We start from the raw sequence: 27,704 nt of genomic DNA, 5'->3' as shown, positions 1-27,704 counted from the left end.
CTTAAAATATGAGGTTTGCATTCAGATGCAATTAAGACTATAACTAATCTGACAGATCTTTATCAGTTAACAACAAATAAATCATATACATCTATTTTAAAAAACAATATTTTGGAGGTTTTCTTCCTTTAATCATTTTTAGTAAAATAAATAAGTTGTAAGGGAAGAGATAAAGTGTGAATGAATGCGTTGACTTACATTTATGATTAAAAGTTAACATTTACATCATACAGCACTTTCAAATTCTACAGTGACTAACATAGTTCTTGATTTCCTAAAGTTACAAAATTTAGATGACTCAGCCACTTGCTCTTTCACAAAATCAACCCAAAGTCTCTTCAGGCAGGCTCAATTTTATAGAAAGATAAACTTTCAAAATTTACTCTTTGTATTTCAACATGATGCATTCTCATTTTATGACTGCAATCATGCTCCACAAAACTATACTATTATTTTGATTTATACTACTATTATAATTATGAAGATGACACAGAATGCATAACATTAAGGACATATATATGTACATAATATATGCTACTGGAATAAAAAAATAACTGATTTAAAAAGAAATTCTCCCCACCCTTATTAATGACATACATAATTCAAACTATATTATGAAATATGAAAAATTATTTTAAAAGAGATTAATAAAGTCAACAAATATCCTTAATATAGCAAAACATTCACCATGTTCTTTGAAATGCCCTGATTTTATTGAAGCAATAAAACTGCAGGACAACAAAAGATCTGACACCTTTTTGGTGTCTAACCCACTGCACATAGTTTACAATTAGGAGGAGAAAACAAAGTGCTTATTCCCTTTAAAAAAATCAAGTAAAATATCTAAAGTTTTGATATTATTATTTTGTTAAATTATAGTATTGTGAGTTCTTCATACGTTAAATGTATGTCTATTTTTTCCCTAAAAACAGGGCAGACAAATATTGCTAGATATAGTTCACCACTCTAAGTAACCTAGTTTTAAAAAGATTAAATATAGCAATTAAATGAAACATGTTTAAACCAATATAGATATTTAGGCATCTAAAAATTAATTTCTAAATAACACTGGTATGCTGATAAGTTGCAATTTGCCAACAAAACAATTTTAACATATAGCCTAAAGAGACAAATGTATGATGCAAAGCTAGGAAACTAAAGAATATTATGATTGTTTTAAATGTTGCTAAACTAATAGTACTAATGAAATTCCGTTTATAAAGACTAACTTACACATGCATAATTTTTACATTTAAAAATACACTTAGATAATCTGCATTTTGATATAATCCTAAACACGTTAATTCTGACATGTAACCTCTAAGAATAATCAGGTCTCATGGCAGGAAGAAAAATACTAGGTTGGACACAAAAAAATAGTTCTTAAAACTTTAAAGAAATCATAATACCTTGCCAATAAAATTATTAACAAAAGCAAAAAACTGAATAACTAAAAATTTAAAAGGCTGCTTTGAGAGAAGAGTAGACTTCGATTGGGAAAGAGAAACAGACAGGTATATGCGTTCAGAACCTCACCACACTTTGGGGCACACACTGGTCTTGGTCCTGAAATAAATTCCATGTCTAAACTGCTGTTAAGTAATTCTTCATATAGTCGGGTCAATTAATTTTAAAGAGACCAACCCTGAAGATAAGAAACAAGGAAGAGGCTATGTCCTCTAAATAAAATTATAATGCTAGACTTTTATTGACCATTAAACCTGCTTCATATGCTTTTTTTTTCCCCTCAAGTAAATAATCAAGTTGGCAGGTATATGGAAGAAAACTTTAAAGTAGCAGCAAAATATACTGACTTTCTTATCAGGTGACGTGACTATGTCTAAGCAGTTTAGTTTTATTTTTATCTTTCTCTGGTTGCTAAATTCACATTTAAATTACTTAACACCAATTTCACGATATATTTACTTTAGAATTTCACTAAAGTTGACCTCTAACAAAGTACAACGGAAGCCCAATTTTCTATATTGTATGGATAGGTATTTCTAGGGCTGGACTAGATCTTGAAAACTACCATTACAGAACCTGTGTATTGGTTTCAATTCATCCATTATTCCCACTCAAAATGAGGCCCCTCCCGTAACACAATATTGTTAGAAGAGTTACCAAGCACACACAGTAAGCACCTTTTGAGCACGTGCTTTTCATTAGGGGATCACTAACATATGCTCCCAACATCCACGAGCTAAAGAATATGTATGTACCACTTGCCAAACCTTTCTTCCACTGAGCACATATCTACTCAGTAAATAATGATTTCCAGACAAATGGGAAAGGAAATTGTGCTTCTTTGACTAAATTATCTATTGTCTTTTCCTAGTACTGAAGGAGAGGGAAGAGACACAAATGTGAAACATCTTCAAAATATTCTTCCTAGTGCTTCCTTAGTGCCTGAAACCTATAAGGAAAAGTCCAATATTTTCAACCTCATTTCCTCAGTGTGCACATGTAAAATGGTGGTCAACGGTATACACAGGATAGTGTATTACAGGATACAGCAGTACTCTGTGAAGAGCTCACATCATAGAAAACAACGGCCTGGGCCATAAGACACAAAGGAGAGGATCCCAATTCCAACAGAAACTAGTAATTAATTAGCCTTATTATAAAAATAGTAAATTACTCCATTTCAGGACCAGAAAAACTGGCTTCCTAAATTTAAAACACAGCCAAGTTAAGAGTAAAATTCTCAGCTTAGCTGTAGGCTCAGGAAAAGGTCCTCAGAACAAGAGAGCAGCAACTCGGTGAAAGTACCTATGATTCCAAATTAAATGATATGCAGATCATGTTATCCATATCCATTACTGAAATACAAGAAAAATATTAACAGGGGAGTCAGATTGATACCCAGAAAGGAGGAATCTTTTAAATTTATTACATAAGACTGCTTACAAAACATATTTCTCCAGAAAATGGGAACTCGTTTAAATGATGAATTTATTAATTAAAAAAATCATGTTTAAAGCCATATATATCAAAGCTTTATACCGTATTGATTATACATATGATATATATATATATGAAAAAAATACTGTAAAACAGACAATCGTAAAATAGGGCAACATCTAGTTTTGCCACATCTAATAGCTTCAAAGAACTTCATGAATAAACAATTGTAGCTTCACTTACAAATACCACAAACAAAATTCAAAATTAATTTTTAAGTTTCAGGTTTCAAGTTTCCAAGGATATACTGGTTCAGGCAGAGACAATATTTGACTTCTGAGCACATCCACAAAATCAGATCTTCCTCTAAAGAATATTCCTGGATCAGCTGTCTGTAACTTAACTGCCTAACCAAAGGGGGCAAGAAATGAGGAACAGGATATATTTGTTTCTGGTAAACCGCCTATTTCCCTTTCTTCCAGGTCCTCAGAATTCATGGAGTCTGGTATGAGGGATGCCCCCTTAGCAGAACGGGTGGCTCCATCCTACACCCTGGTACTGTTTTGTAAGATGAAAAACATACAAAACAAAGCCAACAAACAAAACACCCCTGCAGAAAAAAAAAAGAAAAAGTGGAGGAAGAAGCTTGGAAAAAGCACAGTCATAAGATCCATAGTTACCGTTGAAGGAAGGGCATCTACTATCTGGCAGCTACTGTGTAGGGAATCTTACAAATGTTATTTTTAATTCACACACAAAAAAACCCACTATATAGAATTTTCATCCATATTTTACAGATGAGAAAATCAAGTTCAGCGATCAAATAACTTGCCCAAGTTCACACAGTCAGCATATGGCCGAGCCTCGGATTTGCTCTCCATCTGTCTAATGCCAAGCCCTCCTCTTGCCATGATGTCAAGCCCACATCTAAGTTAACAAATATTCCTGCTGGGCTTCCACTGTGTGCACCCATGCTACAAAGAACTACAAAAGAAACAGAAGACATCGCCTTTGCCCTCCATGCGGTTAACATCTAAGAGGCATTCTGAAGATTCAGGTGCCCAATTCATGATAGGCAGTGTGGTTTACAGAGAGGGAAGAGCACTAGACCAGGGGGAGGGAGATGACTCACTCTGGGCTGTGCTACTTACTAGCCATACAACCTTGGGTAAATAAGCATTTCTATTATTTCCTCATCCGCAGAGGCAGAGACTATAACATCTGCCTTAATTACCTCACAGAATTAATTCAAAGATCCAATTAGATAATAAACCTATGGAATGGGAGCGACTGACAAGGGCTTAATTTCCAAAACACACACACAGCTCATACAGCCCAATCTGAAAAAAAAAAAAAAAACAAACAACCCAATCAAAAAATGGGCAGAAAACCTAAATAGACGTTCCTCCAAAGAAGACATACAAATGGCCAACAGGCACATGAAAAGATGCTCACCATCCCTAATTATTAGAGAAATGCAAGCCAAAATTACAGTGAGGTATCACTTCACACTGGTCAGAATGGCCATCGTTAAAAAGTCTACAAAAAATAAATGCTGGAGAGGGTGTGGAGAAAAAGGAACCCTCCTACACTGTTGGTGGGAATGTAAATTGTTACAGCCACTATGGAGAACAGTACGGAGGTTCCTTAAAAAACTAAAAATAGAGCTACCATATGATCCAGCAATCCCACCCCTGAGCATATATCAGGAGAAAAATGTGGTTTGAAAGGATACATGCACCCTGCATGCACTGTTCACTGCAGCATTGTTTACAATAGCCAAGACATGGAAGCAACCTTAGTGTCCATTGACAGATAAATGGATAAAGATGTGGTATATATATACAATAGAATATTACTCAGCCATAAAAAAACAATGAAATAATGCCATTTGAAGCAACATGGATGGACCCAGAGATTATCATACTACATTAAGTAAGTCAGACAGAGAAAGACAAATATCATATGATATCACTTATACGTAGAATCTAAAAAAAATGATACAAATGAACTTATTTACAAAACAGAAATAGATTCACAAACATAAGAAACAAACTTATGGTTACCAAAGGGGAAAGGGGGAGGGGGAGGGATAAATTAGGAGTTTGGGATTAAAATACATACTACTATATATAAAATATATAATCAACAAGGATTTACTATATAGCACAGGGAACTATACTCGATATCGTGTAATAACCTATAATGGAAAAGAATCTAAAAATGTGTGTGTGTGTGTGTGTGTGTGTGTATATATATACACACACACAGTCATATATATATTCAGTCATATATATATGAACATATATACGACTGAATCACTTTGCTGTACACCTGAAACAAGCACAACATTGTACATCAACTATATTTCAATAAAAAATTTTTTACAAAGAGCCTTATTAGCTACTAAATATTTCAGAAATATGAAGTGCTAATACTGCTTTGCAAGTGTCCATAGTCTTGTCATTACAGAACTTTGGACAGATATCTGAATTCAGCAGTAAAAGGATTAGCTGACTCACTTTTGTGTCCCCTCCTTTTTGTTTTGCTTTAATTTGGCTTGTTGAGAGAGCTAGTGCTGTAAGGGTGAAGGGTTAACCAACTGGTTCTGGTTCTGGTTCTGGCTCTTGCTCCCTGCACGGTTCTGAAGGTGTGACCCATGACTAAACCACTTTTCCTCGCTACAGCTGCACCCAAGCCTGTCCAGGTGCAAGCTCACTGCTAGCAGCCCTGTCTCCCTCTCTTCTCTCCTTCATTTCCTTTTCTCCCTTCTTCATAAGCTATCCTATAAAATTAGAACTCCATGCTCAAGTGTCCATCCACTCTCAAACCCAAAGCTGTACCTCAAATTATAAATTCTTTCTTTCTGTCAGCTCAAAAGTATGAGAGACCCATTCCCTGAGGGAGACTGGAGGAACTCGGTTCAGAAACCAGGTGATGAAGAGATTCTCTCAGGAGGTGGAGAATTTGCAAAACAAGAAACAGTCTTTTGCTGACTGGAAAGTTTCCTAAACTAGGCTGTACCAACCACAAGCATTTAAAATAAATGAACTAATTTTCTGTCTTAAATGCTAGTATGCAAACATAATTTCCTATCAACTTTTTCACTGAAAATTAATCAATATTTAGAACATTCTTTTTCAATGGGAAGAATTATTCCCAATTTCAAACAGCCAATTGACAAGCTTTAGAAGGCTAGCTAGACTCCAAATATGTTTGATAGAAAAAGAGTTACTGTAATTCTTCAGATAACTCCCAAATCTTCATTTTATTTTGTGTAATTTTAATCCAACCATTATGATACAGCATAAAGGTAGCTCAATGAAGACAAAAGAACAAAAAATTTCATTTTAGCTGAAATGTCACAGGAGAAATTTACACACAACTTGACAAACTTAAATGTCTCAGGCTTTAAACACACACACACACAACACAACTACCTCTACCTATCTCTCTCTCTCTCTTTCCATCTCTTTCTCTCTCTCTTTCTGCTCCCCCCGACCCTTCCACCCCCAAACCTCCTCCCTTCTGTCTCTGTCTTATTTAAAGGAAGCAAACAGTATTCTCTCCTTTCTATAATTTCTTTTCTACATGTGAAACTGTAGACTCCTATTAGATTATAACAGAAACTCAAAATGCTCACTGGATCAATAAAAAAATGGAAGTGAAAACCATTAGAACTTTAGAGGTTATGAATTTATTCTTTTAGGAGTAGTTATAAATTTTATATTCTAAATCACAATTTTATTTCTGATAACCAGTGAATTCTGGGTTCTATTTCAACCCCCTATTTTCTGGGGGGAAAAAAAAGCTTTAGAAATGCCATGTAATATTTTACTCTGGTGTTTCTAAAGCGTGGTCTTCACACCACCTTACCTGAATCATGTAGAACATCTTCTAAAAAGGCAAATTCCTGATCCCTCTCCAGAATTACTAATGAATCAGATAATCAAAGTCAGATCGGTCAGCACTGTGACAATTTTCCCCAAATGATTCTTATGACCAGTAAGGTTATCACAAATGAGTTTTTTCACTTATTTATATTATGTTTAAGACATTTCCTCAACAGCACCATCTATAACATTTTATAACCTTACTATGTTAAAACATATTAGCTCTCTTTATTTGAATAAATGTTATTTTCTAGCAATAGAAGATTATTTCTTCAACTAATAATATATTTAGTTTGGTTTGTTATAATTTACTTGTGCACTTTACAAGGAGAATTCAACTGCCACATCAAAAGACACACTAAATTTACTTTAACTTTTACCATGACATATTGAAATTTAAATTAAGAACTAGTTAAAATGATTAAATATTATTGTTGGAAAATGTGATTAAAAAACAGAAATAATGGTATAGCTCTTCATGAAAATAAAGACTATAAATACACATATTCATAGTTTTTCAATTAAATCTTCTTAAAATTTGTATCACTATGTCATCAAACAATATTCTTTAACCTCTCATTGTATTTCTTCATACTCTATTAACATTTTCAAAAAAATAAAGAGAACTTCACTGTCTGAGGAAGACCATAATAGTTCATTAGCCCTGCAGATCTCAGCAGCCCCACACCTGACTGCATTAGGTCTCTTTGCACTTTTCATTTTTTAGGTCACAGAAATACTGTAAGTAATGTAATGAAACCACAGGCTTGCCTGTATTTTCTCATACAGCCAAGCCCTGACTCATAAATATTTCATTTATTGTTGTCTTAACTCTAAAAGAGATTTGTCTGTATTTTTCAAGCTCTGTTTTGAAACCTCTCTCTTCTGAAAGCTATTCTGACCATGACTTTGGTAAACTAACACACACTACCTCATAGAAAGAACTCTGATTCAACACAATGGCAACTACCCAGACCAATGAACGAAAAATTTTTAAGACACAGAACTATAAAATTCACATAATTCTGAAATAAGTTATTTCACAAGGAAATTCAATATTATATGATAGAAGTATGTTTTCTGAGCCTTAAAATGGTAAGAATACTGTTCACATAAGTGCCTTTAGGTCAAAGAAAGCAAGGAAAATACAAGATGAGTTCAGAGAGGGAGTTTCGGGAGAATGGGTATTATGGGTTAGTTGAGAATTAAAAATCACAAATTGCTTATTCAAGAAGTTGAATAGTGTAAGCAAAAAAGATTAAAATTCCAAGAAAGAAACAGAACTGATATTGTTCAATTTACAACTCTTTCATATGATAAAGTAACAAATGTTACCTCTAAATCAGGCCTCCTGCGGAAAAGAGAGATATGTATTCTGAAGGAAAAAAAAAAAAAAGAGTCAAATAGTTTACTAAGCTAGCTGAGTATTGTGGATTTGCTCATAGCAAGGAAGAAAAACATCAAGGGAAAGAACTTTACTATTCCTCATTCTTAGTCTTTTTCATCCATCTTCCCATCTCCTCCAGCTGAGATTGTATAATCTACAAAGTTTACATCACATATAAGAACAGAAACATTCCCTAAAACAGACGCTGCAAGGTTGGCTATCTTAAAAATATAAATAAAGAAATACCAGAACACATCAAAAACCTAAAGAGCCACCATGAGTAAACACATTAGGAGATCCTCCTTACCCAAAAGCACAGAAGCAAACCTAGTTACATAGTCATTCTGGCTGATTGAGAGCCCTTATGTGATAAGTTTTCAAATTTCTGATTCCAGCCAGATACTTCACTCATCAGATCATACCCTAGGCGCCTGGTCTACCCATATCCTCACTTACCAGGGGGTATATTAAAAGCTCTGGGTCGTGCCAAAGCTTCGTCTCATACTTAAAGTTGCCTCTGCTAGTCATGATGCTTCATGACTCTTCTACCTGTCTGGGGACCTTCAGTACATTTTTGTTTCGCCCTGACCACGGAGAAAATGATGTGAACATTGTTCTTGGTTCACTACCTAGACCACTGATGACTCAGCTTGTCACTGCACTTTATTATCCAGATTGACACCTAATACTGATAATGACAAAAATTGAGCATCTAATGAATTATTGGCTTACTAATAATTTCTTCTCTCTGAAGGCTTAAGAAGTAATAAGGAGAACTACTACTTAACAGCAGTGAAAAGGGAAGAACCAAGATGAAAAATTTTGTCACAGAATTCTTAGAAGTCCATGTCAATTTTAAGCTCATAATTCCAAGCCAGTGAACAAAATGTGGCATGGATTTTAGAAACAGAAATTTTAGAAAGATATGTCTATATTTATATGAACAACTCTGTATGTGTGTGTGTGTGTGTGTGTGCACACACACGTGCGTGCGCGCACTGGGCAAAATATAGTCCACGGGCTGAAACTGGCTCACTGCCTGATTTTGGATGATCTGTGAGGTAAGAACAGTTTTTACAGTTCTAAGTGGCTGAATCAAAATCAAAAGAAGAATATCTTGTGAAACATAAAAATTATATGAAATGCAAACTTTAGTGTCCATAAGTAAAAGTACTGGCACACAGCCACATTCATGCATTTAGGTGTTGTCCATAGCTGCTTTTATACTACAATGGCAGAGTCAAATATTTGTAAAGGGACCAATGGTCCGCAACCTGTATTTACTATCTAGCCCTTTACAGAAAAAAATTACCAAGCCCTGCTTATATACAATGGCTTGACATGAAACTCAAAAATAAAAAATGGTCTGAGATAAATATCATATCAATTGAAATTATGAAATCTTGAAAGTGAAATTACAAGCTTCCAGTCTCAGAAAACACTAACAAAAAAAAAGAAATTAGAAAATATCTACAAAAAACCACAGCGTTACACAGGGATTATTCAACCTCAGAAGTGATATTACATGGCAAGAAATAGTACAGAAACATGACTCAAAGCTTTAATAAATGCTTGAAATGGGCTGAAGGAAATCCCCCCCCCAAAAAAAAAGCTAGGAACATTTCAAGATATTACTTAGATACAGGGAAAATATTAAAGATATGAGCCTACTGTTTGGGGACAATGGTATGTTATCAGATAACTGAGATACGCCAAACTTCTTGATTCTTGGGGTGGTTTTTACCTTCTGCACCAGAAAGAAAAGTGATGAAACTAAAATGGAAAATCAAATATGATTAACAAGAAAATCAAAGCTCAGGAATTAATAAGAGGACTGTGAGTCACTTTAGATAAGTTTAGGTGTACAGGACCAATAGATTACAATTTCAAGATATCTTTAAAAAGTGGCTTGTATATGTCATCACAGAACTACAGTTGATAACCTTGACAGAGTTACAAACAACAGAAGAGCAGATGTAATACATAAGAGAGACAAATGTTATTTTACTTTTTGAAGGTAAAAGCATTCTAGGAAATGAAGATCAGTGATCTTGACACTATTCCCCAACATTCTAGAACAGGTTACTAAACAGATGGTTTGTGAGCACTTAAATTTTTTTTTAAAAACCTGCCATGGATTTGTTAAAAATAAGCCATGCTAAACCTCGTTTCCTTTTCTGACATGTTATTAGATGAGTGGATGAGAGAAATGCATTGGCTGTATGATGCCTGGACCAAGAAAAGTATGGAGTAAGTCTCTCATGGCCAACTGGGGTAAGGCCACTTACTATCTGTGTAACTTTGGGGAAATTTCTTAATATCTGGAATTAAGAGGCAGATGTCACGGATCTGTCAAGTTTCTGCATGCTTTGTGAGCAGAGGCACAGGAAGCCTTTGTTCTAGACTGTCTGTTCATGGACGTTTGTATAGCAAATAGCATTTGAAGACCGATAGTATCTCCCTCTGGAACAAAGGGAAGGTTTGCTTATAGCCCATTATAAAAGATCAGGGTTCCTAAACTTGGAGTTCGTTATCTGTGACACATAGTGTGCAGCATGGACTTGAGCCACTCCGTGGGGCCCCTGTGGGTCTGGGGGGACAAGGAACCAAAAAAAGCATGAGGCTCAGGCTGCTCGCTGTACCAGGAGTAAGACAGTCCTTTGTCTCTGACCTGGAAGTCTTTTGTCTTCTATATCATCCACAAAACAGTGGCTGGCTAATTTGTCAGCGTACAAGTAGGGTAAAATCTCAGATACTTCACAGTGCTTGACAACCTGTGGCTCAGCTTTGCCATTGGTAAAATGGGGAAATAACAGTAAGTCCTCATAAAGGTAGTATGAAGAATTAATTCATACACAAATTGCTTAGAAAAGCACCTACTTTAACTGCTCAAATGTTAGCTATTATTATAATGATAGTTATGATTCATTTCAAATGTACATAGGTAGGTAAATAATCCCATCCAAAGGAGTAATGACAAATCAAGAAGTCCATACTCACTAAGTTCAGAAAAGGCTCTATTCTTAACCCTGTTCTGCTCAATATTTTCATAATTAATTAAGTAGCACTATAAAAATGTATGAATCAAAATTATGGAGACACAATTGCTAACACAGATAACAGAATCAGGATATTTAAAAATCTTGACATGCTGAATACACTAAACTATAAAGAAACAAATTTCACAGACATACAAATCCTATTTTTACAATAAAGTATTCATGTTGTATATTAATTGCAACCTACATGAAATGAATTACAATTCTAATAACAATGTAACACGACTGAAAAAAAAACAAATTTGCCATTATGTTAGAGAAAAATGGAGATAAATTTTCATTGTGTTCTGTGTTGGTTAGGCTACATTCATGATATGATATTTACCTCTGGATACACTTTAAAGGGAAACTCCAGCAAAGAGAAGCGTACCCAGAGGAGAGTGATCAGAACTGTGAAGGGTGAAATAAATCCATATAAAGTATAACTGAAGAAATCTGACTTCTTTATCCTGAGAAAGGAAAGGTTTATGGAGGATGAAAATTTTTCAGACATCTGCAAAATTATCTGTGTGAAACAGTCTGTGTAAAACCAAAGGGTGGAGTTAGAAAAATGGCTAATTGATTTCAATTCAGTGTAAAGAAGAACTTTCTATCAATTAAAGTTTTCAAATATTGGGTATTAAGATAAGTTCTTCATTCATGGAAGTTTTTGAAAGCCACTAGCCAGGACTATGAAAATGGGGATTGCCTCTCTCATGTACAGATGTCTTTAAACTGCTCACTTCTTATCTGTAAAAAAGGCAACCCACAGGGAGTTTCTCCAGGCCTCTTGTGTATTTTCACTCCTGTCTTGCCTCCCTGGTTTCTATTCCATTTCAGCCTAGCTGGTCTCTTCAAACCGATGATTTGTTCTTAGCAGCCCAACTGACTTTTTGATTTACCTCTCTGATTATTTCCTTTTTCCATACACTGCAGCCCATAGGCCATCTCACAGTAGCACCTGGGTAACAGACCTTGGCCCCATCTCCCGTCTGCTTTGGAAGGGAGAATAAAAAATTAGTTTCATGATCTCAAAGGTTTCTTTCAATTCTAGGATTCTTGGATCCTTCTTACTTCTTTTTCCACATCCACAGATTGGTGGATGATCAGTAATTGATGAATAAATGAGTAAGTGAATGAATAAATGAGTATTATTAAGCAATTGATAATGAGCTTCTTTCTTCTTTAAAAACTAGCTACCTGAATGGGTCTCACACCTTTCAACCAGTCAAACAGATGACAAGGAGTGAAAAGACAAGAAGAGCAAACACCTGTGGAAACGAAGGAATGAAGTATGAGAGCAAGAGAAAGATTAGGGGTGGAAACAGAAATGAGGGTAGACAGCTATGGAGAAGACCCCAAAATTAACTCTCAGAAATTATTAACTAGTAAAGTCTCTAGTTCATAAGCCAAGTCAATTTATAAGCCAAAATAAAATTTAAGGCTATATTAAATTAACATATATTTGAATAAAAACAGGAGAGGAGAATTCTAAACTCCTCAGAAATTATGACAGGAGCAAGCAACTACATTCTTGCAAAGGCAAAAATGATATACACAACAATATTGGTGAATCTCATGCATTAAGCCAGGTGAAAGAAGCCTGCCTCAGAAGGCTACATATTGCGTGATGTATAAATATAACACAGAGTTGAATGTAATACATACATATATATATATATAAAATACATATATATACACACACATACACAGTGTAATATTATTCAACCTTGAGAAAGGAGTATATCCTGCCATTTGCAACAACATGGATGGACCCTGAGCACATTATGCTGAGACAAGTCAGAGAGAGGAAGACATGTACTGTATGACACCACATAGAAATGGAATCTAATAAAGTCAAACGTGTAAAACACAGAGAGCGAAATGGTGGTTACCAAGAGATGGGGATGGGGGGTAAGATTGATGTTGTTTAAGGATACAAACTTGGAAGCAGTAGTAAATAAGCCACAGAGATCTAATACACAGTATAATGAATATAGACAAAAATATTGCACTAAAATTTTGTGATGTGATAGATATGGCTACAATACCAATCATCTATAATATATAACATGTTGGACAACTTAAATGTAAACAGTGTTACATATCAAATTCATTCAATTAAAAAAACTGTTCCCCTCCCCCCAAAAACAGACTTGAAAAAAACAAAACTCTAGGGATAGAAAATAGATCAGTGGTTACTAGATACTACAGGATGAGAGGAGGGGTTGACTAAAAGCCATATGAAAAAATTTTGGAGCAAGATGGAACTGTTCCAAATCTTAATTGTGGTAGTGATTACACAACTATATATGTTTGCCAAAATATACAGAACTGTACATTAAAAAGAAGCAAATTTTACTGTATGTAAATTATCTTTAAAAACGGAAAAAAATTAAAGAGCTGAAAACAACTCCGTAAAGATGAGCAATTAAAACATGGTTTGTGTTATTAGTAAATCACAATAAAATCATAGCAATATTTTCTTAGATCAGTCTTCCAAGGCAAAGGAAATAAAAGCAAAAATAAACAAATGGTACCTAATCAAACTTACAAGCTTTTGCACAGCACAGGAAACCATCAACAAAATGAAAAGACAACCTACGGACTGGGAGAAAATATTTGCAAATGATGTGACCGACAAGGGCTTAATTTCCAAAATATACAAACAGCTCATACAACTCAATATGAAAAAAAACCCAAACAACCCAATGAAACAATGGGCAGAAAACCTAAATATACATTTCTCAAAGAAGACATACAGATGGCCAACAGGCACATGAAAAGATGCTCAAGGTCACTAATTATTAGAGAAATGCAAATCAAAACTACAATGAGATATCACCTCACACTGGTCAGAATGGCCATCATCAAAAAGTCTACAAATAATAGGGAGTTCCCTGTTTGCCTAATGGTTAGGATTCCGGGCTTTCACTGCTGTGTGGCCCAGGTTCAATCCCTGGTCAGGGAACTGAGATCCTGCAAGCCATGCATGGGGCGACCATATTAAAAAAAATAAAAGCCTACAAACAATAAATAAGATATGGAGAAAAGGGAACCCTCCTTCACTATCGGTGGGAATGTAAATTGGTGCAGTCACTTTGGAAAACTGTAGGGAGTTTCCTTAAAAAACTAAAAATAGAACTACCACATGATCCAGCAATCCCATTCCTGGACATGTATCCAGAAAAGACGAAAACCCTAATTCAAAAAGATACATGCGCCCCAATGTTCATAGCAGTGCTATTTACAACAGCCAAGACATGGAAGCAACCTAAGCGTCCATCAACAGATGAGTGAAGATGTGGTGTTTTTATACACACACACACACACATATACACACAATGGAATATTACTCAGCCATAAAAAGAATGAAATATTGCCATTTGCAGCAACATGGATGGACCTAGAAATTATCATACTAAGTGAAGTAAGGCAGAGAAAGACAAGTATCATATGATATCACTTATATGTGGAATCTAAAATATAATACAAATGAACTTATTTTCAAAACAGAAACAGACTCACAGACATAGAAAACAAACTATGGTTACCAAAGGGGAAAGGGGGAGGGAGGGATAAATTAGGAGTGCGGGATTAACAGATACATACCACTATACATAAAATAAACAACAAGGATTTACTGTATAGCATAGGGAACTATATTCAATATTTTGTAATAACCTATAATGGAAAAGAATCTGAACATATAACTGAATCACTCTGCTATACACCTGAAACACAATATTGCACATCAACCACAGTTCAATTGAAAAATGGAAAAAATTAAAGGTATTAAAACAACTTGGTAAAGATGAGCAATTAAAATATGGTTTGTATCATTAATAACTCACAGTGAAAGTAACAATTCTGATAGAAAATTATCAGGATCATTTCTACAATACAGTGACCAATATCTTATTTAAGAATGAAACATCAAATGTATAGCCAAATAGCTTTTTTAAAATAAATATATTTTCACTGTCTTATAAATAGGTAACATGTAAAAATAAAATCAATCATTCACATTCTATTTTTAAATGTCTTCTCATAAAAATGTAATTCTAGTAATAAGAAAATAAACATTAAATATTTTATTATGTATGTATTCATATCTTGTTACCATATATTCTCTATTACTGTACATTTGCCCTTAAAATTTGATCTTATACAGTCAGAAAAACAAGTTGTCTCTCAAAATAAAAACTAAACTTATAATAACGATGTTCCTTTAATATAGTTATATGAGTAAGCATGTACTTGGTCATATTTTAGAATCTGGCATCGTTTCAGCCAAGTGGGAATGAGATATTTCCAGGACACAATTAGAGGGATATCAAGGAGAACAGATATGTAAAATCAAATACCTATTAGAAGTGACAAACTGCATTGCCTTTCTTCTATTTGTGGAATAGTTTGAGCAATAGACATGTGGGACTAGAGATAGTTTGAAATTACTGAAAATTACAAAAGAGCAAAGAATTGGAAGTGATAAGAGGGCAACTTAAAAGCATACTTTTCTGGAAGTAGAGAAATATTATAAATAGATCAAGAAAATACAGATTTAAAATTATTATATTTGGGACATCACAAAGTGAGACTGTCAAATGAATTTTATTTTTAGTTACAGGAGTATACATTCTCTGTAACATACAACAAGGTAAAATGTATTGAAAAGTGAACATTTGCAAGCTTACATCACCGTTAAAAACGACCACAGTTTATAATCCCCTGCCTTCTGAGAAGTAATCTGTAGCTACACTCCTGATCTGTCTACATAGTAGGCTGATGGTCAGAATGAGAAAAGAGACAACACCATGCATGGGACGGCACACTTCACGGGGTATGTACACTTGGTGTAACTGCACACATTGCATGACTGGGGGACGGGACAGCAAAACAGTGAAGGAATAACCTAGACGAGGCTCTAAAGACTTTTCAGCATTTCCCAGGAGAAGAAAAAAAGATGTCTCAAGAAACGTGGGACCAAGCTTCCTATGCGGTGCACTGTATAAAACCTCGGGTCACTCCCTTTAAGTCAAACTACAGCCAAGACACGCAGCACCCCTACAGCTGGGAGTTATGCTTCCTTTTAACGTAGCACAATGCACAGACTGGACCATGAGACAACCCAACGTTTCAGGTGTGTGCGTAAGGTCCATTAAAAAGGAGAGCTCTAATTTTAGGAAGACAAAGTTTATCAAACAGCTCATTCAACTCCACATTTTATTTCTGGATTGGTGCCACCAACAGCTAAATATAGAAATGAGCACAGGACCAAGGCAAAATTGTGAAGAAATTAATATTTATGGGATGTTAATGGTATGCGCTTCAGGGAAGAGGATGCCAGGCGGTTATTTATTTTTCTCAACCCTAACATGCCCAACTCTGCATGCACTCACTTCTCCTCTCCTTGTTTCATCATCCTGGTTAAATAAGGGGAGGCTCCGTTCCTGACTGAGAAGGAGGGGAATGATGTGAAAATCCCAAGCGGGCTAAGACAACTGAAGAAAAATACTCTCACATTTTAACTGAGCCTCCTGAGCTTCATAAGCAAAGTTATCTACGGTAATTTTTTGTTGGTTTTAATTGTTTTGATTTTAGGAATTATCTTTTTCTCCCAGTCACTCTTACATGTGTGTTTACATGGTAGTAAGAGAGAACCTGTTCACAGCTTCAAATTTGGTTCCATGTATTTCATAAAAGGTTTCAGTTGAAAGTAACCTAAAAACTACTCCAGTCTCTTTTTAATTTTGGAGGAAATGACTCACCCAATATGGCACAATAATTAAAGTCAGACCAAGGACCAGAATGCAGGTCTCCTGGCACTTAATGTGGAACTCTGAACAGTAAACCAAGCGGGCTGTTTTACTATCTGAGATAATAATTACGCTTTCCAGAAGGAGTCATTTTCATTCACATTCTAATATGCATTATTATTATCAGACAAGGACTTTAATATAAAATTTCCCACTTGGAACAAGGAAAGGAGAATACACTGGGACTTGGAATAGCCAGATGGCAACGTAGAGGGCACTGGGTACCTAAGGACCAGGATAAAAAAGGCAGAAAGCATAGGTTAGTAATTTTTTAAAAAGGGAAAAGTGGGGTAATTATGTACTAAAGCCCCACTTTGCCTTGCTTCAGCTTTCCAAGGACCACATATTCACTCGTGATATAATAAGAGATCAGAAGTATTCTGAAAGATCGCATAATTCAGTCAGGAGGAGGGAAGAGAAAGAGATAAATGAGATGAAGCAGGCAAAGAGAGACCTCCTTCTTCATTACCAATAGAAAAGATTATAGACTCCTTTCTCTTTCTCAAGGTATTTAGAACAAGACTGCTGAGCAAGCTAATGCAAATTTTAAATATGGACATAGTATGTGAGAGAGAGCTCTATAGGACATTAGGTTTATGAGAACATAATCTGTGTATGTGGGTGGTGTTATATGGAGAGTTGTATCACTTATTCAGGCCTTAGCTGAAGATGTCCCAAAGCAATGTGAGCAAACTAAAGAGTGGGATTTTAAATTTGGAAAGATGGGCTTTCCAGCAAATCATAAATCCACAACCTGCTCTGTTTAAAGATAGATACTGAAAGGATGAAAGAAAAGACACGTTGTAAACTATGATGTGTGTGCCAATGCAAAAAAAGTGAAGCCACCTAAATCTAAAGGTTTCACAAAAGACCTTGACTTAACCCATTTTCCTCCCTCTTTCCTCACAGAAGATCCCCAGAATTACTTGGAATGCCCGTGTTGTACTCATAGTGTAGCCATTAGAAACATCTATATACATGACTTATGCTAGTCATATTAAGATATAATGATGAGTTATATGATTAAATGTCAGTTAAACGGTGCTAAGCATTATTACATTGAAGCACTCAACTACTGAGCATTTGTCGTCCAAAAGCACGAACATCCACTCACAACTTTCAAGTTAAATGTCATATTGTTTCTCAGATCAAGAGTAAAAAAGAGACACAGAAAAATGAAATTGAAGCATACCCACCTGAGACGAGAGCCATGTCTTGGCCAATATAATAGTAATATGGTATAAAATTATGTAAGATGAAAAAGTAAGGTGAAAAGGAATTTCAATGATACACACACAAAATGGAGCAATGATACAGACAGAAGTAACTTCCTGGACCTCCACAAAGTCATGCATTCCTCAATTCAATATTTAGTTTTAGAGCTCCTACCAAGTACAAGGCATGTTCTAAGCACTGGGTTAGAACAGTGCCCAAAAGAAAATCTTTGGATCCATGGAATATACAATCTCATTGAGGGAACAGATGATAAATAAACAATCTTTCTAAAGTCAGCTGATGGTGCTATGGGGGAAAATAACGTATGGTAAAGGTGACAGAGCATGATCAATAAGGATTTAGGATAATAGGGCAGTCAGAGAAGGCTTCTCGTATAAGGATACGTTTGAGCAGAGACCTGAAGTTAGTGAAGATACCTGAGGGTAGAGCATTCCAGACAGAGAGAATAGAGAGGAAAACTCTGAGTTTGGAATCAGCTGATCCCATTTTGAGGAATGTCAAGGAAGTCAGTGTCTAGAGTTGACTGAATAAGAGGAAAATGATAGAAAATACTGTCAGGAAGCAGGTGTCAAATAATACGGACTTATGTAAGGTCTTTGTCTTTTATTCTGAGAGACATAGAAGCTGTTGGAAGGTTTATACAAAAGAGTGACATAATCAAACAGATATATCTTCAAAAGATCACTCTGCTACATGGAGAATAAACTGTGGTGCCTGGAGGGAGAAGAAGGGGGATAAATAAGCAGCTACTGCAACAATTCAAGGAGTTGTTGATGGTCTATCTGATCAGACTGGTTGGGGGTGTACTAACTAGATATATAAAACAAGATTTGGGGGGACCATTTAGCTCAACTAAAGACAGACTGAGAAAGGGGAAAAAATGAAGACAAAAAGGAAGTGAAGAGTTAGCTGCAGGCACACAGATATAGCTCAACCAAATCCTGGAACATAAATTTGGGTGAAGTAATGGTGAGGAATAGCTTTTAAGGATGTTGGGGATCTTTTTTTTTTAAATGAGATGATTTTATGACAGTCTACATATGCTAAGATGTTAAGATATTTGGATTAATGTACTATAAGTTTCTCCACACTATCTGCCAGCATGAAATTTTATAAACGCTTTCTCTGAAATATGCTTACCACAGATTTTTTTCTTACCCCCTAAAATACACTTTAAGAAACTTTTTTTTTTCTTAAATGGAGAAAAAGTTGCAAAATGATGGTTGTGGTTCTGTATGTGTACCAAAATGATACAAAACAAAAATAATGCAAAAAAAATATTTCACAGAAAATGCCATCATAAAAGTTGAGAAGAAAAGAAATAAATGAATACCAGGAAAACTTTAGGTTCTTTGTAGTAGCATCCTTTCTTTGAGGAATTTAAAGCTAATTTCCTTAACCTGTCTTTTAAAATTTTATGATATTCTCATGGTACAAATCTTTTAGACTTACGTTAGAAAGAGCTTTAAAAAGAAACACTAAAAACTTAAATAAATTTCAAATCAACATTATCTTCCACAAAGTATATTTTAAGGTTTCCAAGATAGAAATCAAAGGAAATTGAGGAACATTAATAAACTAAAAATGCTGAGAGCTTTTAAACCCCTGGGGATTCATCTGCTTCACAGCAATGTGCTTTTTCAACATTTAAATTTTATTGGCTCCTGCTAATGAAAAAATTTGCCACAGCAGAAAAGAATGAAGATGTCAGCTCCATATGACATATTTATCAATATAATAGTAAGGTATGTTCTCGAGACCCTTGGTGGATTGTAGACAGAAAGAAGTGTACAACTGACTGGGAAGTTGAATTCAATCAACAGAGTATATTAAAGTTAAAGAGCACATATCTCAAATATCAAGGAATTCAAAAGGCTGAACCTTCACTCCACAGATAATTTATGGAGAAAATGGATTTTTAATAAAATTTTACATAAATCATATTAATTGAGGGAATTTTAGAATTCAAATTGTTCGCGGTAAGGAAGCTAAACAAATGAACGAATACAAGTCAATTTAGAGAAAGTAAACCAAGTTCACAATCACAAAATGAAAAAGTATTAGGATTCAGTGTGAACTATAAGCTATAAATTGTTAAAATATAATGTTGCTTTAAAATGAAATAGGGGTGATACAAGTATACCTCATTTCAGAGCACAGGTATATTCTGTTAATTTGGCTGCTGGGCAAAATTCTGTATAGATAAACACAAGTTCCTAGTCACTCCAATTATAAAACTGAGATTATGCTCCTAAAAATAATTAGGTCAATACTTAATAATATCACATTTGAGAAAACCGCAAATCACTGAAGCATCTATTTAGAGAAAAAATAGTTTAAATGAATACCATTACTGAAAATAAGTCACCACATACATATAGGTTTACTTTTTCATTTTAACATTAATAGTGTTGGAACATAACAAATCTAAATATTCTCTAAGGACCTCTCTTCAGCATCTCAATATTCTAATGTTAACCTCTTAGCTATAATATCTCTTTATATGTCACCAAAGTTACTCTCCTTTTTTGTTCATTTTGTTTGAAAAATTGCAGGCAGGGGATAGATGAAAACACTGTGCAGAGCAAAAGAGTATATACAAAAATACATCAAAGGTAATGACAGGGCAGAAGGAAATAAGCAAGTGGAAGTAAGTACCATTTATTTTAATAGGTAGGAACACCTACAAAGAAAGGCTATTCTACTTATTAGTATTTATGGAATTCAATAGTAGTGAATTTTCATATAACCAATGCTGGGCTTAAAAACAAAGTAATGTTATTTTTAATCAACCCTCCTATTCTTAGATAAGGTGTTAAAAAACAAAATAGTTATGGGACAAATGAAGAAGCTAAAGTTTGGAACAACTCCATAAGAAAGCACTGAAAATGACCTAAGCCTCATGAAAAAAACAAACCTAAAGAACTTAAATTATTTTCACCTGATAACACTCTGTAAGTGATATGACTGAAGTCCAAGTGTATTAAGAGATAAGTAGTTGGACCTAAGAAAATATGCATGTCATCTAAAAAAAAGAAGAGATGTAAACTATGGCATATAAAACTCAAATTAGGCATCAGGTTATTTGTGCATCATAAGCACCGTAATATGTTTAAGGAAAGTTTCAAGCACCTTTCAGAAGGCTTAAGAAGATAAACAACAATCTTTCTGGGTTGGATTTGACCAAGTTTGTTAGAACTCTATGAATTAAGCACTACATAAATAAGTTTACTTTCAAAATCTATGCAAATCTTAAAATACACTAATTAGGGGGCCTAATTTAAGAAATAAACTTTCTTTTATCAAAGGGCAGTATGAATCTGGGCACTGGTTAGAACATTTTAGATCCATTCATTTATCACTAAGATCACTACCATCTATCACAAAGTTAAAGAAAAAAACAAACAAACAAAAAAACTGTGCCATGAATTAGTATTCAGTGACTGTAATGCAACTGATATTATTTCGGAATTCAACTGTGATTTGCAATTTTATTTAGCAACAACACTCATGCCAAGAGAACTTCTTAGTGATATTCTCTTACAAGTCAATGGTCTCTTTTTTTTTTTTTAATTTTTATTGGAGTATAGTTGCTTTACAATATTCTGTTAGTTTCTGCTATACAGCAAAGTGAATCAGCTATACGTATACATATATCCCCTCTTTTTTGGATCTCCTTCCCATTTAAGTCACCACAGAGTGATGAGTAGAGTTCCCTGTGCTATACAGTAGGTTCTCATTAGTTATCTATTTTATACATAGTATCAACAGTTTATATATGTCAATCCCAATCTCCCAATTCATTCTACCCTGCCATTTCCCCCTTGGTTTCTTTTTGATTTAATTGAGAGAGACAGAAAATACATAACCACTTCCAACATTCAGTTTTCTATCAGTATTATAACAGTTGACACAACATGAGACTGTCCACACAGAAACAAGGGTGATGAGGCAGAGCAGCTATAAATCTTTAAATATAACGCAAACAATATCTCTTTTATGTAATTAAGTACTGTATCCCTCACATTTTCTCTTGAAATAAAAATGTCTGGTAAATTTGGCTATGTTCAATATATTATTATATGCTCTAAGAGTCTCAATCAAGCCATGAAGGTATTTTCACATATTTAAATATACTTTTCATAAAGTACAATTCTAATAGTTATGCAAAGAGAGTTGTTTTGTGTTTCTGAGTTTTTGCTTGTACAAAAGGAATATAACTTCTCATTACAGGTTTTCTGTAATTTTAATGTTCACCTTTTTTCCTATTTTTTGGTGTGTCACATACAATTTCCCCTATTTTAGGATTCTAGAATATCACAAAGATTTATTTTAATTTATTTTTAAAGCAAAACCACTGTACTACCATCAATGCAAAGAAATAAAACTCCAATGACAGTTTACTCAGATATAACTATTCATAAATCTATTCACATCATAATGTAATTATAGGTCTCTTTTCACTCGAAAATAATATTCAGTTCTAGAATTTCTATCATCTGAATCCTAAAGTATAAGTTGAGGAATTTTGAAAGATAGTTTAAAATAGCTCATAACTGCTATTTGTATACATTTCCCTTTGATTGCTCTATTTTAATATTCATCGTAGTGTAATAGTAACATTTAATAAACTATGTATAAAACAGAAAAAACTTGTACTCACATTTAAATTGAATGTTAAAAATTATTCCCTTAATTTTTTTTGTATTCTTGTACTTAAAAGTGAAATTTAAGACCATCTTTTAAAATTGAGTGTCTTCTGTCACTTACCAACAGGGATGTATCATCAGGTTTCCAGTCTCCTCTTTAAAAGTCAGTAACTTTACCACAGTTAAACCTTTCTTTCACTTAAGTTTTAGATAACAATGAAATGGTGGGTTTCTTAGAGAAGTACTGAACTGAACAACTACTGAAAGTGGGTCTAGTTTAGTAATAAAAATGGAAGGATGGACGGAAGGAAGGAAAGACACAACTTTTAAAAGCTCTAAAGCTGAAATGAAATTTTATGACCCTAATGACCACAGTGTATCTGACTTTATACCCACTTTATTAATACATATACAAATAAATCAAAATTGTAAATTATTGTTTAGCAGTATTAAGTAAACACTACATTTTAAAATTCCAGGACACTGAGAATATACTTATCCATAACTCACAATGACAGAAAAGATAAACAGGCCTTTTGACAACATAAAACATTTCCTGAGGTACACCACAATGCGAAATTGAAGACGAAAATATCTGAAAGCTCATCTTTGTTTGAGTCTTGACCTCTAGCACAGACGTGCTATTAAACACACCCCTCCTGTCTCCACCGAAGCCTAACCAAACTATTTGAGTTAGGAGAGTGTGCAAAGATGTGCCTTCCAGGCAAACTTCTGTTTTCTAAAAGTTAATCTCCCGAAATACTTCCAGTTGGAAATCGTCCACTTGAGCTACTTGACACCAGGGCGTCACTTTCTCCCCTTGGCTTACCTGCTACTACTTAACTATTCTTCTAAGCAGGCTCTGGACAAGTTGGGGAGGTAGCTCTTTCAGCACTTCTGAATCCATGACGACTACAAATGTACACACCTAACACACTCCCACAGGTCTTTCACACGTCGCGAAAGCCTGACCACCTGGGAGCAGACAGGACTCGAGGAACAATCCTCAAAATCAAGGAACTGACTGGATTTCAACATGTGGTGAGAGAAAATGGGCGGGGCGGGGCAGGGCGTTGGGGGGGGTGCGGATAGGAGCACTACAGACTAGCAGCTGTCCATTAAGTGGTTTAAAACTGTTGGTTAAAAAGCTGAATAAACAAATACACAGATGGGTCTAGTTCCTTGGGGATTCCGGAGTCTGAGGAGTCCCCCAAGCGGTGTCCAGTTGGGCCTCTCTTGCCGAGTCCGCGTGCAAAGCGCGCACTGGTTTCGCTCTCAAATGCCCCACACTCGCACGTGCATTTCCCTCCCGTTGCTCCTAATGAGTTTCACCCGCGCGCCAGGTGCCCTGAGAGACTTACCTAAGGGATCTCAGGGTCTGAGGATAGGAAGGCAACTTTCCGTCCCTGCTCTAGCCCGACCCGAACGCTCGGGGCAAGCGAGGGTCCACGCAGACGCTAGTCCCTAGGTCGGGGTGCCCGGGCGTCCGGGCGCTTTGAGGCCCGAGGGGCGGGGAAAGGCGCGCGGGAGACGTGCGGGCGGCGGACGCGGCCACCTAGTGGGTCCGGCCCGCGCCGCCGCCGCCGCCGCACGTGCGCCGCCGCGAGCGCTGAGGGACGTCGGGACCCGCGCTCTCCCGGGGTCAAAGTCAACCCGGCGCGCCCGCCCTCCGCTCGCCCGGGGCCTCCGCGGATTTACAGGTAAAAGCCAACCGAGAACACCTCCCTTTCTCCGAAAGGTGTCTGCGCCCCTCCCTCGTGCCCTCCCTGAAGAACCGGGAGGCGCGATTTCACCCCCAAACCCACCCTCAGAGTGGGGAGACCTTTCCAAAGCTGAATAAAAATAAGAGCAGGACAGACCCCGGGTGAAGCGGCTCCTGCTAACCGTGGACAGGGGAAAGAGCGCGATCGGGGGCAGCAGTCGAGATGCACGATCATCCTGAAGCGTCACTAGGGGCCAGGAGTTTCTTCGCTGGAGAAGCAGGACTGTCCCCTCTCCGCCTCCCATTCCAGAGAAGTACTTGTGAAATGTACGCTGAAGTGTCTAACTTTGAGACCAGAAGCGTGCACTTGCCCCACTGAGTAAATAAAGGTCAGCAGTAGTTGGATCAGTAAAGTTGGTCCAACCGCCAGATGTTCTCACTCTCGTTTCTCCTCTTGGGGGGGTGGGGGGGGAGGAGGGGTAGGAAGGAAGAGGAAGAGACAACAAACAAGAGAAATAAAAGAGTAAACGAACACAACTGGCGTCTCCGCACACATACTCCTCCAGCCGCGGTCTCGCCAGACGAGGCAACACTGGGCACATACAAAACTAAAAACCGTCCGTGAGGCAACAGCTACCTCCCCTCTCTCAACTCCCCCTTCCCCACATCACAAAGCAAAATGAAAAAGAACGAGCGGTGATGTTGGGTCCGGAACGCGACCCGGATGCCGAGCCGAAATTTGACACATGTCACACCCGCCCCGCCGCGCCGCGCCGCACCGAGCGCAGCGACTGGGGCGAAACTTTGCTGCCGCCGCCGCCGCCGCCCTGGGAGGAGCGCGGAGCAGAGTAAAGGCGCACGCAGCCCGGCCCCGGGTGGAGGTGGCTGGGACGGGCTGGGGGGCGGAGGTGAAGCGCGCCACAGTGAGGGCAAAGAAACTTACCGCGACCGAGGACGCCTGGGCAGCGTCCCGGGAGGTGGCACCCGCGGCGCCGAGGCAGAAGCTCCCAAACAACACACCCACGCGCGATTCCTGTCAGCTGCTGTCGCGAGTGGGGGCGCGCCCGGGGTGGGGGCTGGAGGAAGCCGCAGCTGGCGGACGCGGCCGCCGCATAAATAACCCGGACCGGCGCTCAAGGGCGGGCTGCGCGGGGCTTGAGCCGGGGCTCTGCGGCCGCCGCAGAGCTGCACGCGCCGGCGTGTCTCGCGCTTTCTCGGAGGCTCGCGCTGTCTCGCGCTGCCGCTCCCCCCACCCGGATCTGTGTGTGTGTGTGTGTGTGTGTGTGTGTGTGTGTGTGTCTATGTGTGTGTGTCTATGTGTGTGAGTGTGCGCTGGCGGGCGCGCGCACCCGGCCGCGCGCGCGTGTTGTTGGCAATGCAAACTGTACACACGCTGCGCGCCGAGCCGCCTCTTCTCGGAGGGGCGGGCGGAGGGAAGGGACGCCTCCGAGGATTCTGAAGTACTGTTGGGCCACTTGTTTGTTTTTGTTTTACTTTGCGTTGTTATCGTTGACTGTTGTTGTTGATCCCCAAAGTGGTTTGGAACCAGCTGGTTAGGATGCCTGTCACCCCCATCCACCTATTTCCTCCCCCGGCCCCCCCAACTTCTTTAAGGGAGGGGGAAGCGCGGAATAGAATGTTGTTCCGATTTGCAGGGGAGCCTCCTGGCTGACGTCAGGTCCACCTGCTCTGTAAACAACTCGCCGGAGAACTTGTTTGTTCTGCGCCGGTTCCTCCCCCACCCCCACCCTTCTCCCCACCTCCTGCTCCGCCTCCTCCCGCTCGGCCCAGACGGCGAGTCGAGGAAGGGGGTTGGGGAGGGAGGAGAGAACAAAACCGTATGCTGTATTGGCAAAGCCGAGTTGTGTCTGCTGCTCCTTGGCAGTCCCCAAAGTACGTCCTCTCAGCAGACGGAGCTGCTGGCAAATGAAACAGGGGATTCCAAGCGAAGTGCAGGAAGCCTCGAAGGGATCCGAAGCCCTCGGTGGCAAGGAGTGAAAGTACTCGATAGTCAGAAAGGGAGACCCAAGCGTGCGTTAAAACGCTGATTGGCCTTTCTTTTCACGGTGTGTGCCTCCGCGGCCTGGGGTGGAGAGAGGCCGAGTGTCTTTCTCACTCTTCATTGTTGTCGTGGCTCCTGTCTCACTTGGGCCCGGGAGTTCTCGGGCTTCCTCGTGGTCGCACAGCCCTGCTCACCGGCTTGGGGCCGGGCTGCGGGCCGGCCGGGGCGGAGCTTGGAAGGAAGGGGCCGCCGAGCTAGGACTCTTAGGGTCTGCGGCTTTCGAGACGGGCCCTATCAGTGACTGAGGGGAGCCAAGTAACCGGAATGAAAGGAAAGAAGAAACTGCCAGAACTGCCGTGCGCACTTCAAAGCCGAGGCGCCGGCGTGGGGAGTGCGCGGGCCTAGCTTCCAGAGACCGGGTCTCCGCTCCTGTCCGTGGGGTGTGACTCGGCCAGGTCCCACGCGGGACCGAGGGGATGACAAGGGAAAGGCCGAGGGAGGACGAGACGGGCCCGGGTGGGACATGTGACCCGAGGGGAGGGGGTGTACCGTAGCCCCTATTCCACCGCCGCTCCTGGCAGGCCGTTCCTCCCCGCAGGCCCTCACCAGCCCCTCCCTTGCCCGCGGGCCGCGCAACCCTCCACTGGCCGCGTCCCCCTCGCGCCGCGGCGGAGCCGGCCGCTCTGCCAGCAAATCAGTCGCGAAGCGTGGCGTTCCGAAAGGTGCTGAAACTTTCCTCCAAATAGCTGCAGACGAGAGGCCGTGGCGAACAGACCCCGGCCCCCGGCTTCTTCCCGGCCAACTTTAACGTCTCCAGTGGCAGAAGAGGGGAGGGGGGTGACTGGGGAGACGGGCGAGCAGGACCAACTTATGCCTTTGAGTCTTTCTTTTCCTCAAAGAGCCGCGCGCCCTTTCTCTAAAGGGCAGAAGCGAACTCACACACACAAACTTGGCACCAACTCTTCCCTCCAGAACCCGCAGTTCTCCCGCGGAGGAAGCAGCCCTGGCACCCACATCTATAAACACACCGTCGGGTTTTCTAGTGAAACCAATTAAGTCAATAAGCCACGGGGC

At 38.4% G+C, this 27,704-nt stretch overlaps 1 protein-coding gene across 4 annotated transcripts in view; it reads right to left on the bottom strand.

The window, feature by feature from the left end:
* Positions 1-25,821, bottom strand: part of FOXP2 (forkhead box P2) — a 532,992-nt gene extending 507,171 nt beyond the window's left edge. For all 4 annotated transcript variants that reach the window (XM_068549334.1, XM_068549329.1, XM_068549330.1 and 1 more), the window contains exon 1: positions 25,572-25,821. The gene's annotated coding sequence lies outside the window, so the exon portion shown is untranslated. The remainder of the gene's footprint in view (positions 1-25,571) is intronic.
* Positions 25,822-27,704: the final 1,883 nt, after the last annotated feature.

The sequence above is a fragment of the Eschrichtius robustus genome, chromosome 8 (assembly GCF_028021215.1).
Source record: "Eschrichtius robustus isolate mEscRob2 chromosome 8, mEscRob2.pri, whole genome shotgun sequence".
NCBI lineage: Eukaryota > Metazoa > Chordata > Mammalia > Artiodactyla > Eschrichtiidae > Eschrichtius > Eschrichtius robustus.
Note: the sequence above shows the minus strand (reverse complement) of the source record. Positions and strands in the feature narration are given on the sequence as shown.